This window comes from Limulus polyphemus, unplaced genomic scaffold (assembly GCF_000517525.1).
Source record: "Limulus polyphemus unplaced genomic scaffold, Limulus_polyphemus-2.1.2 Scaffold371, whole genome shotgun sequence".
Lineage (NCBI taxonomy): Eukaryota > Metazoa > Arthropoda > Merostomata > Xiphosura > Limulidae > Limulus > Limulus polyphemus.
The window spans coordinates 70390-82531 of record NW_013665981.1 but is presented as its reverse complement, the minus strand read 5'-3'; the positions used below and the strand labels follow the sequence as shown (position 1 = coordinate 82531).

Here is a 12142-nt window from a genome sequence, read left to right as displayed (position 1 = left end):
TTATAAAAAACAAAAAACTTTGACCTTCCGATCCGTAGCCGAACAGTTAACTACTAACCACATTTGGCCCCTGTCAGATATATATTAGAATGAACTAAGATTTGCTTTAAGTATTTTGTCATCCTAGGCAAGATTTTAAAATGCGTCCACCCGCGGATCATCTGCATAATTACCATCGATAAATATATAACATTACATGTTGCAATTTATAGTAATGTTTATCTATCCTAGACAGTAGCATATTTCGTCTACCTGCAGAAGCTGGGCCTGCTGAAAACTCAGTGGTTTCCAAATTGTTTAATACGTGTATAGTCATTTTAGTTAAATTTAGAGCTTATATAACTAAAGTTGGATATATTATTGATATAATCAGTTTAGACTATCCGAAAAAAAAATTACGTTTGTCTTGAATTTAGTGTTGTTTGTAATTAAGTACAAAGCTATACAATGGGCTATCTGTGCTCTGCCCACCACGGGTATCTAAACCCGTTTCTAGCGCTGTAAGTCCGAAGATATACCGCTGTGGGGCATTTGTCTTGAAAGTGTCATTGGGGATATTATCGCTCTTATGAAGTAATATATCCGAGTTTATCTGTAAATCTTTTTATAAACAAAAATAGTTAGAAAACGTGCCGTGTTGTTTTACGCCACCCGTTCAACATCATTTGAGTTATATTTTTAAGCGAGGTCTTATGGTGATATTTGTCACTAATATTACAACGTATAAGCCTAAAATTTGCGCTAAAAACCATGTTACCCACCTGGGTGTTTTTCTTTCCCCCACCCTCCTCTCAATTTGTCAAATGCCAATTCAAAATCAGAAGCGTGTAAAAACAGCATTTCAATTTTATCTTTTGTTTCCCAAGAGTCCTTACATTCAATATCATCTGCCTCGAATTTGAATTCATAACGGACAAAATAAAAGAAATGTGAAAAAAATTACAATTAATGTGATTTTTTTATCACAATTTTAGGCCTACTGGGTTTTAATGCTTCGTCAGCTTTCATCGTTTAATAAACCACAATAAAGTTTTGGCCAGAATGTTTGTATACTGTTCTATGTTGATGTTATTGTCTACATACATGGAGTAGGTATTGAGTAAATGCCAGAGTAGTGACAGAGAAGGTAGCGTATGATCGGACAAACGTGTGTAAGTTGTTATTCCGGTTTGTATAAGTTGTTTTGCGTATTTATTAGTCAAAACACACATACACACCTGTTGTGTACAATAGGATGTGCTTTTGTTATAATCATTTTAGAAACAGAGCACTGATTTCTTCAGACAATTTCTCTGTAGAGTCATGCCTGGTCACGAGCCAGAAGTTATAGGGCGTCAAATTTTTCGACTGTCCAGTGTAACGAATTTGTTGTTATATATTTATTTTAATGTCAACGTTTGTTTGGATTGAGTTTATAATTAGAAACATGCCTACCTTATAATGTTAGATATGTATTGCGAAACTCCCACCTATTCTCCAAAGTTGTAGAAGATTCTCTAGGGTAAGAATCAACAATATATATCTATATACGTAAACACTTTAACCAGTATTGTTACGTAAGACTGAATTTTCTAGATAACCTTCCCACCCCTATAAATATAACCAAAGCCACGCGCCAACAGGAGAGTATCTATTATTAGTTCGCTGTAATCAGTGTGCTATAAAACCTCGGAAGCTATAACTGTGGTTGTTATAACGCTTACCAATCGGAAAACTTCAGATATTGGACCAGGAGCATTTACAAAGTTCGAACATTACAAATTATTTAACTTCAGTGGATTCTCATCGGACATTAGTATTTTTATGAAAACATTACCTAACGTCATCGGTGGAAAAATCGGCGTGTGATCAGTGAGAGACAAAGCTAGCTAGCTTCCCGTTAAGTGAAATATATCTCCATCAACTCGCAATTAACTCGCTCATCCTGAACCCTCGATTACATATCAAGGAAGTTCCAGACTAGAAAGAAAACTTTATATTGTTTGTAAATTTGTGAAACTTCTGTTTATAAATCATTGTTTGTAATAATTGTTATTGTAAATTTTACTGTTGTGTGTATATTAAACCGTATTTGTGTTAAAAACGAAGACGGTGTGTATCGATCTTGTTGGCAAATATCGTAAATTGACTAAAATATCGGTGTATATTTAAATACTAAATCCAAAGTGCAATTTAACTACTAAATTTACATTATCAGTTAGTTCGGCTTCGGACTATTCGAAATTCTAATACGTAACACCAGAAATGGTATGAAGCAAACGGACAATGCCAGAACAGTAGGGTACTCCAGTGAACTGTATCCAGAAACATGAAACGTCATCGAACTACAGGAAACTTTGTTCCAGGAAAGCCTATTGGTAGACGCCAAAAACTACTGCCCGAGATGACCGCTTTTTGATCAGGTTAACACGTTAAAGTCGAAAGAAGTCTTGCAATACCTTACGACAGGAATGTCATGAACACGTTCATTCCAGTATATCCAAAAGAAAAGTGAATAGGAGACTGACCAAACAAGGTTATTTTTGCAAACCAATATCAACTAGAATTCACTGCCGTCACCATGTTACTTGACCAAGACAACATGCCAACTTACAGTTAGAACACTGGAGACATGTCATCTTTTCATATAAGCCCTGTTTCCGGCTTGTTAAAGCTGATGGTAGGACTTGTATTCGTTGTTTGCCTGAAGAATAGATGAGGGAAGACTGTCTTTCACACAGAGAACACACAGGAGGTGCAGTACATGTTTGGGCAGCTATTCATCACTGTGGAAAAACTGCTCTTCATATCCTCCAGGGAAACGTCCATGATGCCTCCTACAGGGATCACATGGATATGATATTTCTACCACATGCTAGGGAAAGGTTTGGCAATAACTTTGTGTTCCAGGATGACAATACCACTGCCCACAGGATTATCTCGTCCAGGAGGACTTTACAAGATTGCCATGCCCAGCAAAGTTTCAAGATTGTAATCCCATTGAGAGCTGTTGGTCAGAACTGAGGCAGAAAATTGCTATCCACAATCCTAAACCAGCTACTGTAGCTGAGTTGCAGTGCCTTCTAGTGACCAGTAGGGATAAAATCAATAACTAATCGACAGCATGCCTTGCGAGTAGGATCAACCAAGTACTGAATGTTTAATATGAACTGATATAAGGCTACAGACGCTATTTATAATGATTTGATGTTATATTTTGTCATTATACATGTTTTGGTAAAGTTTTGTTGTGACAGGTGAAATGCGGAATTACACATCTTTCTACAGGTGTCTGATAAAAATGTTTGCTGTTCTAATAAATCGTTCATGATGTCCATAGAACCTGTTTCATTATACAAATTACATATGTAGATATTTAATATAACATGCATTTCTTAGTTTGACAAGTGTATTTGTATTCCATCGTAATAATAGTGATGTTATTTGTTACAAAATATACAAACATTTTGGCCAAGACTGTACTACAACGTATGCTTGTTGAGTGTTATACAGTGTAATATACGATAAAGAATTTATTATTTTCTACGTTAAATAGTTTGAAAGAAAGTTTCCAAAACAAAAATAAGAGCATCTCAAAGGCACAGCTGTGTGAATCAAAGTTGTTTTGTTCATATTAGAAAATAAACGCATTTTAACTTACGTGCATTATTTATGAACGCTCTTAAACTTTGGCAAGTACATATGGCATTTGATTGCTTCTTCCCGGTTTCCAGTACTTTGTTGTGACGTACATCGGCCAACTGGTTAATAACACACTTGCCAACCAAAGAAATACAGCTTCGAACTTCTACCCAAGTGCTTATGAGTGTTCCAGTAATAACGGATTTATATGGTTTAAAGTTAAAATTTTTCTTGGCTTCTGCTCGTATCCATGATTATACTATGTTTATTGTATCATTCGTGTATGAGCAATATTATAAAGAAACTCTTTCAAGGGGCCCATAAAGACTGACAAAAATACTTCAATGATTTAAAAAAGGTTTACTCTTTGTTGCTAATTTTTTCAAATACTCTTTTCAATTCTGACACCTTTTCACTTAAAATACAGTATAAAAACATGGGATTAGAAAATTTTACCATTATAAATGAATATTCCTGAGATTTAAAATAAGTTCATTAATATCAATGGGAGGTCGCTTTAAAAAGAGCAGTAAAAAATTACTTGAACTTCCTGCGTAATAACGTAGTCAACATCAGAATGTGAGATGAACATCAATATAATGTAAGTCGTCATGAGAATTAAACATGTCCTCCAATCTTCTTCTCTTCTTTTTTTTTATTACATCGTTAAACGTTTCTTAAGATTGCTATTCACCGAAAAGTAATCGTTATATTTCGAAAGAAGTTAGACTCCATAATATGAAGTTAAATTTATATGAAATAAGGCCCCTAATAATGAGAATACTGAGCTGCATGTTTGAGATGCTCAGACGTATCCTGGTGGTGGGACAACATTTCGACAGTCATCATCTATATTGTTTGCTTATTTCAGTATTTCGCGTACATCTACACAAGATTCTTCGCATAGATTTGAACTAATATAATAGAGAAAAGCAGTTAATCAACAGCACCCACCGCCATCTCTTGGGCTACTCTTGTCTGGCTGAATAGTGAGATTTGACTGTCTCTTTTATAACTCACTTACGGCTCTAAAACTACGGGAAGCAAACTTTTTGGATTTGCAGTGCGAGTTTCGGTGCCCGCTCGGTCACTCCTGATCCGTTGGGATGTAAATGAACATCATCCAAATCATAAAAATGCGTATTTGACTGGTAACTGTAAAAATGTTACAGCATTACGTAATGTAAGAACAAATATTGGAAGTGTTAAAATAATTCATCAAAAATTATATCGAGTTTCGATAGTTAACGTAGGTCTGCATCTTATTAGACAATTAAAAAAAGCATGCTTGTCAGTGTCTAACGTGTAAATAAATATATATTTTTATATCCGACGACACATAGCGAATTAATATGGGCTTAAAGTGGGTTAAACACGTCTTGTATTGTTCGCGTGCCCTCAGAATATGATTCATGACAATAGAGGATTTTTGTTAACAATACTGCTATGCAAAAAATAATTAATTTCAAGTATTTCTGGGCGTGAACATAGCATGTCGTGCCTATAACTCAGTAAAAAGCCAATTTTCGATTTGCCTATCAACATGACTACACTCGTATTTTTAAAACGTGGGTGTTTATTGTTGAGGAAGAGGGGTGTAAGATATCAGATTTTAAAGATAAATGCTAGAAATTTCATTATTTTTTATAGTGTATGTACTGCGTTAACGCCCTTCGTAAGTCTGTAAAAGTGAGCTATTCAAGTTTTTCGGGCACGATCTTGTTATTAAAGAGACAGGAGAACAGATAAAACAGCGTCTCTCCCATACAGCTTGTCAGTTTTAGTAACCTAGCTTGTCAATCAGTCTTACTAATGCTACTAGTTTCATTGTAAACAACCCGTTCATTTCAGAAGCTGCACTAGAACCCAAAGAACCTTTCCGTATAACACAAATTTCTATTATATGCCTATAACTGTTTAAAACTACCTCTGGATATTTTATAACAGTCGATTCATAATTTCCCATGGTATTACTAATTACTGTAACACCGTTTGTTCCTGTTTACAGCATCGATAATGATCTATGTTGTGAGTAGTAAGTTTTGTCACTTCTGTTTCCGATGACCAGAAGTTATTTTTTACGCAAAATTACTTCTCTGATGTCTTGTTAATTATCAAACAAACAGGAAATGTGTGTAGATTACAAAAGGGAATGTGAAAATAACTATCTTCTAGAATATTTAACGTTTACATCATAACTCAGGACGTATTTAACCACCAAACAGGGATATACTTTCAGCCATACTTTTTTAATCACGTGCAGATCAGAAAACACGAGATTAACCTTTGCGCAATAATTTTGATTTCTCAGACCGCTGTGTTTGCATCATTTCTCTCTCTCTCTCTTTTTTTTCCTTTAAGGACTTTCGTGTGACGTAACTTCTCAACTTATCGCTTCACAGTCAAGATTACCGTATATAGCGCGTAGCTTTCTAAACATTAACTGTGCAAGGCAAAATATAAATTGAAAATAAATCGAAGTTTACCAGTTTTATTATTGAAACTGATGAGCATTTCGCTTTTGAATGCCTATATAAATACGCTTTCTAAAGTATAAAAAGTGCCTTTTTTTAAGTTGTTGACAAGGCAACGAAGTTTCCTTTTAACTCTAATAACTGTACTTTATCGATCAAGGCTAACACAGGAGAAGCTTTCTCTGCCGTCACAAGAGCACCCTCTATTAAGTTGTTCGTAACAAAGTATTTGATAAAATTGTACTATCTGATAGTGAAGGTGAGTCACCATCGTTATTCCTATCTATTGTCATTATTTCATGAGTATGAAACCAGGTCATTGTCGTACTCCTTTTTGTTGGTTAAAATAAAACGGTTAGCGGTGTTGAAAACGTGTTGTTTTTGTTTTGTTTTTTGGTACATTTGGGGGAATTGTTTTTAACTATTACACGTCATCATAATGTCATGTGTGAATAGTTGTTTGTTTATTTGTTGGTAAGCACAAAGCTACACATTGGGCTATCTGTCCACCATGGGTATTTAAACCCGATTGTTAGGGTAGTAAGCCTACAGACTTATTAGTGGGGGAGTAGGGTATGGGCATGTGTGAAGAGGGTGTTTCTGGTGTTGAAAAAAATGAATTGTTTGTTTGTTTGTAATTAAGCACAAAGCTACACAATGGGCTATCTGTGCTCTGCCCACCACGGGCATCGAAACCCGGATTCTAGCGTTGTAAGTCTGCAGACATACCGCTGTGCCACTGGGGGGGGAGTAGAAAAAATTAAACATATTGGTTTAAAATTTTCTCTCTTATTACCATTTAACTACGTCTGGCAGTGAGAGGTGAGAATACTGCATGAAACTGTTCAGAATAATATGCTATTTTCTTCTATCAAACCACTACGGAAGCATCCTAATCATCACACTTAAGGTTATTAATATACATAAGGAGTGTGAATAGATTTAAGTAAACTGCTATATGTTAAGTCTTGGTAATTCTAAACTTTATATTATATCTTAGGATTTGGTATTTTCAACTTGAAAATCACCTTGCGTGACACATGAGCAAAACGGTCAGGTTGATTTGTTGGTATGTCGTTGCTATGCCCAAAGCTACACAATAGACTGTGTGTGCTGCGCCCACCACGGATATCGATACCCGATTTTTAGCGTCTTAAGTCTGCAGATTTACAGCTGAGCCACTATGGGGCAAACGACCAGGTCAGAGACCCCCAAGTTTCAGGCATATTTCTAATTTCGAATTGCTGGCGAGGGCAACAGTCGGTAACATTAGCCTCTTACGTGACTACTCTTAACCTAATAGCGAGATTATCTGTCGCAGTCTTGACCGTGGCGCCCCCAAATTAAAAAATGCTGAGCGTGATGATATCGAACCATGGTCTGTGGCCCAACATGTTAATAATTATGCCACGCGTAGCTTATTATATCTAACAAATAAACCTTAAGTAGTTCTGTCGATTATCAGGTAGAGAGCACCATTGATGTATATGACATGACACTTATAATATTTTAGGTTTGAAGCTAAGTCTTGAGTGTTCCAAACTTGTATCTAATTTCTCTCATACCAAAAAGTTATGACTAGTTTCAAAAAACCTTACATCATCAGAGCTGTACAGAGAAATCATGTTAACTTTTAAGCATATCATTTGTATTCTGTGGCTTATTTGGTATTATTTGGTACTTTGATGAATGTTCTCTAGATTCATCACAGAAAGAAATCTGAAATTGATATCGAAAGAACAGAGTCCGAAACAGACTATCTCCGGAATAACTGTACATTTATTTATTTGTTTCTCTCTTAAAGTGAATGTTTTTGTATGTTATACACAACAGGGAGAATGAAGTAGAATCCCTACGCAGATCACACACATTCCTTAAATATTGAAAAACAAAACAACCTCTAGATTAGAAACAGCATACATTACCATCTATAGCTAAACGTGTTCTACGGAATGTATTTCCGTTGATGCGGATGCAATTAACGGTAACTAAGCCGTTTGTGTAAAGAATAAAGCCTTATTGTTTCACCCGTCTCAGTAACCTGATATATAAGAAGCGATGTAACACAATCCTGAACTAAGCATATAGGTGGCCACCAACGCTTTTAAACACGCAGGTCTAACACTAGGGTGCCACTGCACGTTTGTAGTATACATCTGGCGGCCCCAAGAAATCACAATATAAACAATCAGACTGTATCCGAGTATTTGCTGATCATTTTTAATGAAGTCATACTCCAAGCCAGCGAATTATATTTCGTAAACATAACTATAAACATTAGAATCAATGGTATTCCAATGCTCACGTGTATGTATATCACGTGGCCGCTTTGCTGATGATTGATACGAAATCGTGGAAGCTAAAACTCTTCATGTTATTTCTTAATTTCTCTCTAGAAGTCGATGTATAAAGAGCATGCTTGTTGAAGTCGGTAAGTTACTATTACAGTCATGCAAGTTGTAAGTCTTTGCGGTCATCATAGCTAGCTTGTACGTCTACGTGAGTTATAATTGTGCGTAACCATGTGTAGTTAATATATTATTATGAACAATGAAGTTTATTAATATACTTAGTTGGTCTCAATCACAAAAATTATGTTCGTGAATTGCGTTAATATCTTCAACGGACTCTTAGTTCTTTCTTTTTTCATATTTTACTGATTGCTAAATTATCGTTCAGCCTTTTAGTTCTGTATACTTGCAAGGGTGGCGGAGGATCAAGAAACCTTGCTAGCGGTTGCCCAAGTATAAAATGGTTGTCATTATACGTTCAGTTATGCTCTGCCGCCGCGCGTGTGTATGTCTGTCTTCTGTAACTAATACAGTTAAGCGTTAAACAGTAACTACCATGAACATAATTGTTCATGTGCGTGGGCAACGGAAGTTCATATTCTCGAAAATAAAAGCGCGATTCATCTCGTCAGATTGTTCCACTCAGAACACAAACACGATGATGGCAAAAAGTATAGGCAGCAAGTACACCAAAATATCTTTTTACAGAAAGGATTGCCTCATAAACGACCGTTGGTGATTATTATAAGACAACGATGAATATGTTTATTTATATAATAATCAGAAGTTTTTTATAACTTTTTTGAAGATAAGAAAGTCACTACAACTTTAAGAGTACACCAAAAGGAAAAAAAAGGAAATTGCTTTCAAGATATCATCTAGAAACAAAACTTAAACTTAGCATGTTAGCCATACCATTCTCTCCACTAAAAGAAGACTGACGTCATTAATGAATGTAATTTTGAAAAACGGAAACTTGTTAAGGTCATCAGAGATGTATTTAGAAGTGTTGTCATACTAGTGTTAATAGACATGACGTCTCAACATCAGTATACTTTACCTTTGTGTTTTACAAAAAAGAATTCGTCTGATTGTAGTATTCATTTAGATGTGACCTTTTAATGAAGAAGTAAGAAAAAAATCAATATTCAGACACAAATTTATGAGGAGACAACATTATGGTTTTTATAATACAATATATATTTCCCTAAGTGGCCTAGTGGTTAGGGCTCTTGACTCGCATTATGAAGATCGCAGGTTCGAATCCCGTCTCCGAACATGCTTGTGCTTTCAGTCGTGGGGGCGTTAAAATGTTACGGTATATTCGTGATAAAGAGTAGAACAAGAGTTAGCGGTGGATGGTGTTGACGAGCAGCCTTCCTTTTAGTCTATCACCTCAAAATTAGGGACGGCTAGCGCAGATAGCCATCGAGTAACTTTGTGCGAAATTGAAAAACAATAAGAAAAGTAGCGGATGCGCCGGGCTGCGTGTCGAAAAGGTAAAGGTTGAAGACGAGATATGTTGCTGAAAACGCTTCGAAATTTCAGCTATTGGGGTGTTATAGTTGTGACAATCAGTCCCGCTGTTTGATTTACGGGAGCCGTGCGGAAGCTGTTATAATACTCAACAAAATACAAACTGTGTATTATACTTGTAATCCTCAACAAAATACAAGTTGTATGTTACTGTTATAATCCTCAACAAAATACAGCTTGTATATTATATTTGCAATCCTAATGATGCCAGCAAGTTTTGAAACGAAAACTCAAATGACTTTGACAGTTTGCAAACTATTGTATGTATTACAGAAGGTCAATGATAGTAAAACAATACAATACTGGGAAATACTTAAGATCCTTCCTTTTCATTTTTCTTGATGTTGCTGTAGTAAGATTTGTTTTTATTAAATTACTCCTGAAGTGTGTTGTAAATACTTTAAAGCTGAATACTATAACACTGCTAAAAACAACCACATAGTACCAATACCAGGACAATTTTTTTTAACTTGACATCTTTTAATGTAAAACTGTTAGCTTGGGAGAGGAGGGTAACTAGTCATTTATAATACACAGGTTGTATTTTGTTGAAGATTATAACTATAATATACAAGTTGTTATTTGTTGAGGATCGTAAATATACAAGTTGTATTTTGTCGGTTTGAGGTTCATGGGATGATACCTAGGTGACACTCTGTCTGCTGGATTTCATTTATTTGTTTTGTTTGTTTAAGAACTACCACAGGAACATCACTAACGTCAGAGAGTATAGATTTATCTGTATCATAAATATAACTTCTGGAAATTATAGGCTCACCTCCAGAGCCCCAAGGCTTACCAGCATCTAGTACACAACGATCTAGACGTTTTTTATTAACTTTCTTTCGAATCCGTTTACCTGCTGTGTTAACCCTTATTTCACAATAGATCCTCCGTCCCAAAAAATCTTCAATCAGACCATAACTGCTCATCATCCAGTTATGGAGGAGGGGGAGGGTCTTAGAGGGTCTCTAGGTCTTAAAAGAGTTTCCCAAGGAAGGCTTAATACCAGTGTATAGACATAGGAAGGACAATACGTAATATTAGAGAATGCGCTGTTTGACAGTTACATTTTACACCTGTTTTAGATGTGTCTTTAGCTTTACAAGATTGTAACATATTAATATGAAGGCTCATATATAAGCTAGCAATCTAAAGTAGTCATTAATCACCACTTCATGTATAATTTGGTTTTTAACCTCTGTTGCTTACTTCTACGAAAGTGATTTCGAGATTGTTCAGCTTCAATTATTTTCATCTGCGCACAGTAGCACGTGCATGCTTTTTATAATATTTATAACTATTAGAACAAAAGTTGAACATTTAGCAAGTTTTCGATATGAACAACAAGCACATAACCAAAAGCCTGATTTATGAAGATGAGAGGAGGTACAGCTGACAGAAAAAAACATGGGAGAACAAATCCAAATTCATCAGCTGAAAAAACCCAATCCTCGATGTAGATTGTTCTGGAGAAGGCTATTATCAACCTTATCTACAGTTTGTCAACAGCAGACCAAGAATTCCGTCTGTCTCAGTAGAAATAACTGCTATTTTCGCCCTTCCATGATTAGCTTAGACTATACAGTATGTAGTAACGTATATTCAGATACTTTTTCTAAATTTTTGTATAGATATTCTACAGGTTATTAATGACATCGTTATAAGCCAAATGTCCAAAAGGCGTAAACATCTACTAATCCATCTGCTTAGTTAAATGTTCAATACAGCAACAGCTATCGCATAGAGGCTTGTATCAGTTTGGCCCCGTGTCAAACCCATTTGAAGGGGAGCCACTGATATACGTTTGTGCTATTCAAGTACTCTCATATCGAACATGTAGTCAGAAATTACCACAATACAGCGAAAATGGCATGCTCAGAATAAACTGTAACTGGGCGGCAAAGGAAAACAAATAAACAATCTATTCATGACAATGACCTCTATATTTATCACCGTCTTATCGAATTCTTTAATTTTGTTGTGACTATACTGGCTGCTAGGGTGAAAAAAAAAGGATTTCCAAAACACCTGCATTGGACAAAAACAGTAAGAATTGTATTATTCCATACTTTCAATTCAGATAAGTGTCGTATGTTACGTATTACAATTTCAAATGGATCCCTGTCACACCAAACATGCTCGCCCTTTCAGCCGTGGGGGCGTTATAATGTCACGGTCAATCCCACTATTCGTTGGTAAAAAAATAGCCCAAGAGTT

The 12142-nt window shown here is 35.7% G+C and overlaps 1 protein-coding gene across 3 annotated transcripts in view; it reads left to right on the top strand.

The window, feature by feature from the left end:
• Window positions 1-12142, top strand: part of LOC106457768 (neuroglian-like) — a 97792-nt gene that overhangs the window by 17973 nt on the left and 67677 nt on the right. Inside the window, exon 1 of one of the 3 annotated variants that reach the window (XM_022383781.1) lies at window positions 6151-6354. The exons of 1 other annotated variant lie outside the window; for it this stretch is intronic. The gene's annotated coding sequence lies outside the window, so the exon portion shown is untranslated. Of the gene's footprint in view, window positions 1-6150; window positions 6355-8504; window positions 8527-12142 lie in introns of those variants that run through there. One more of the 3 variants, XM_022383782.1, reaches the window with a different exon arrangement.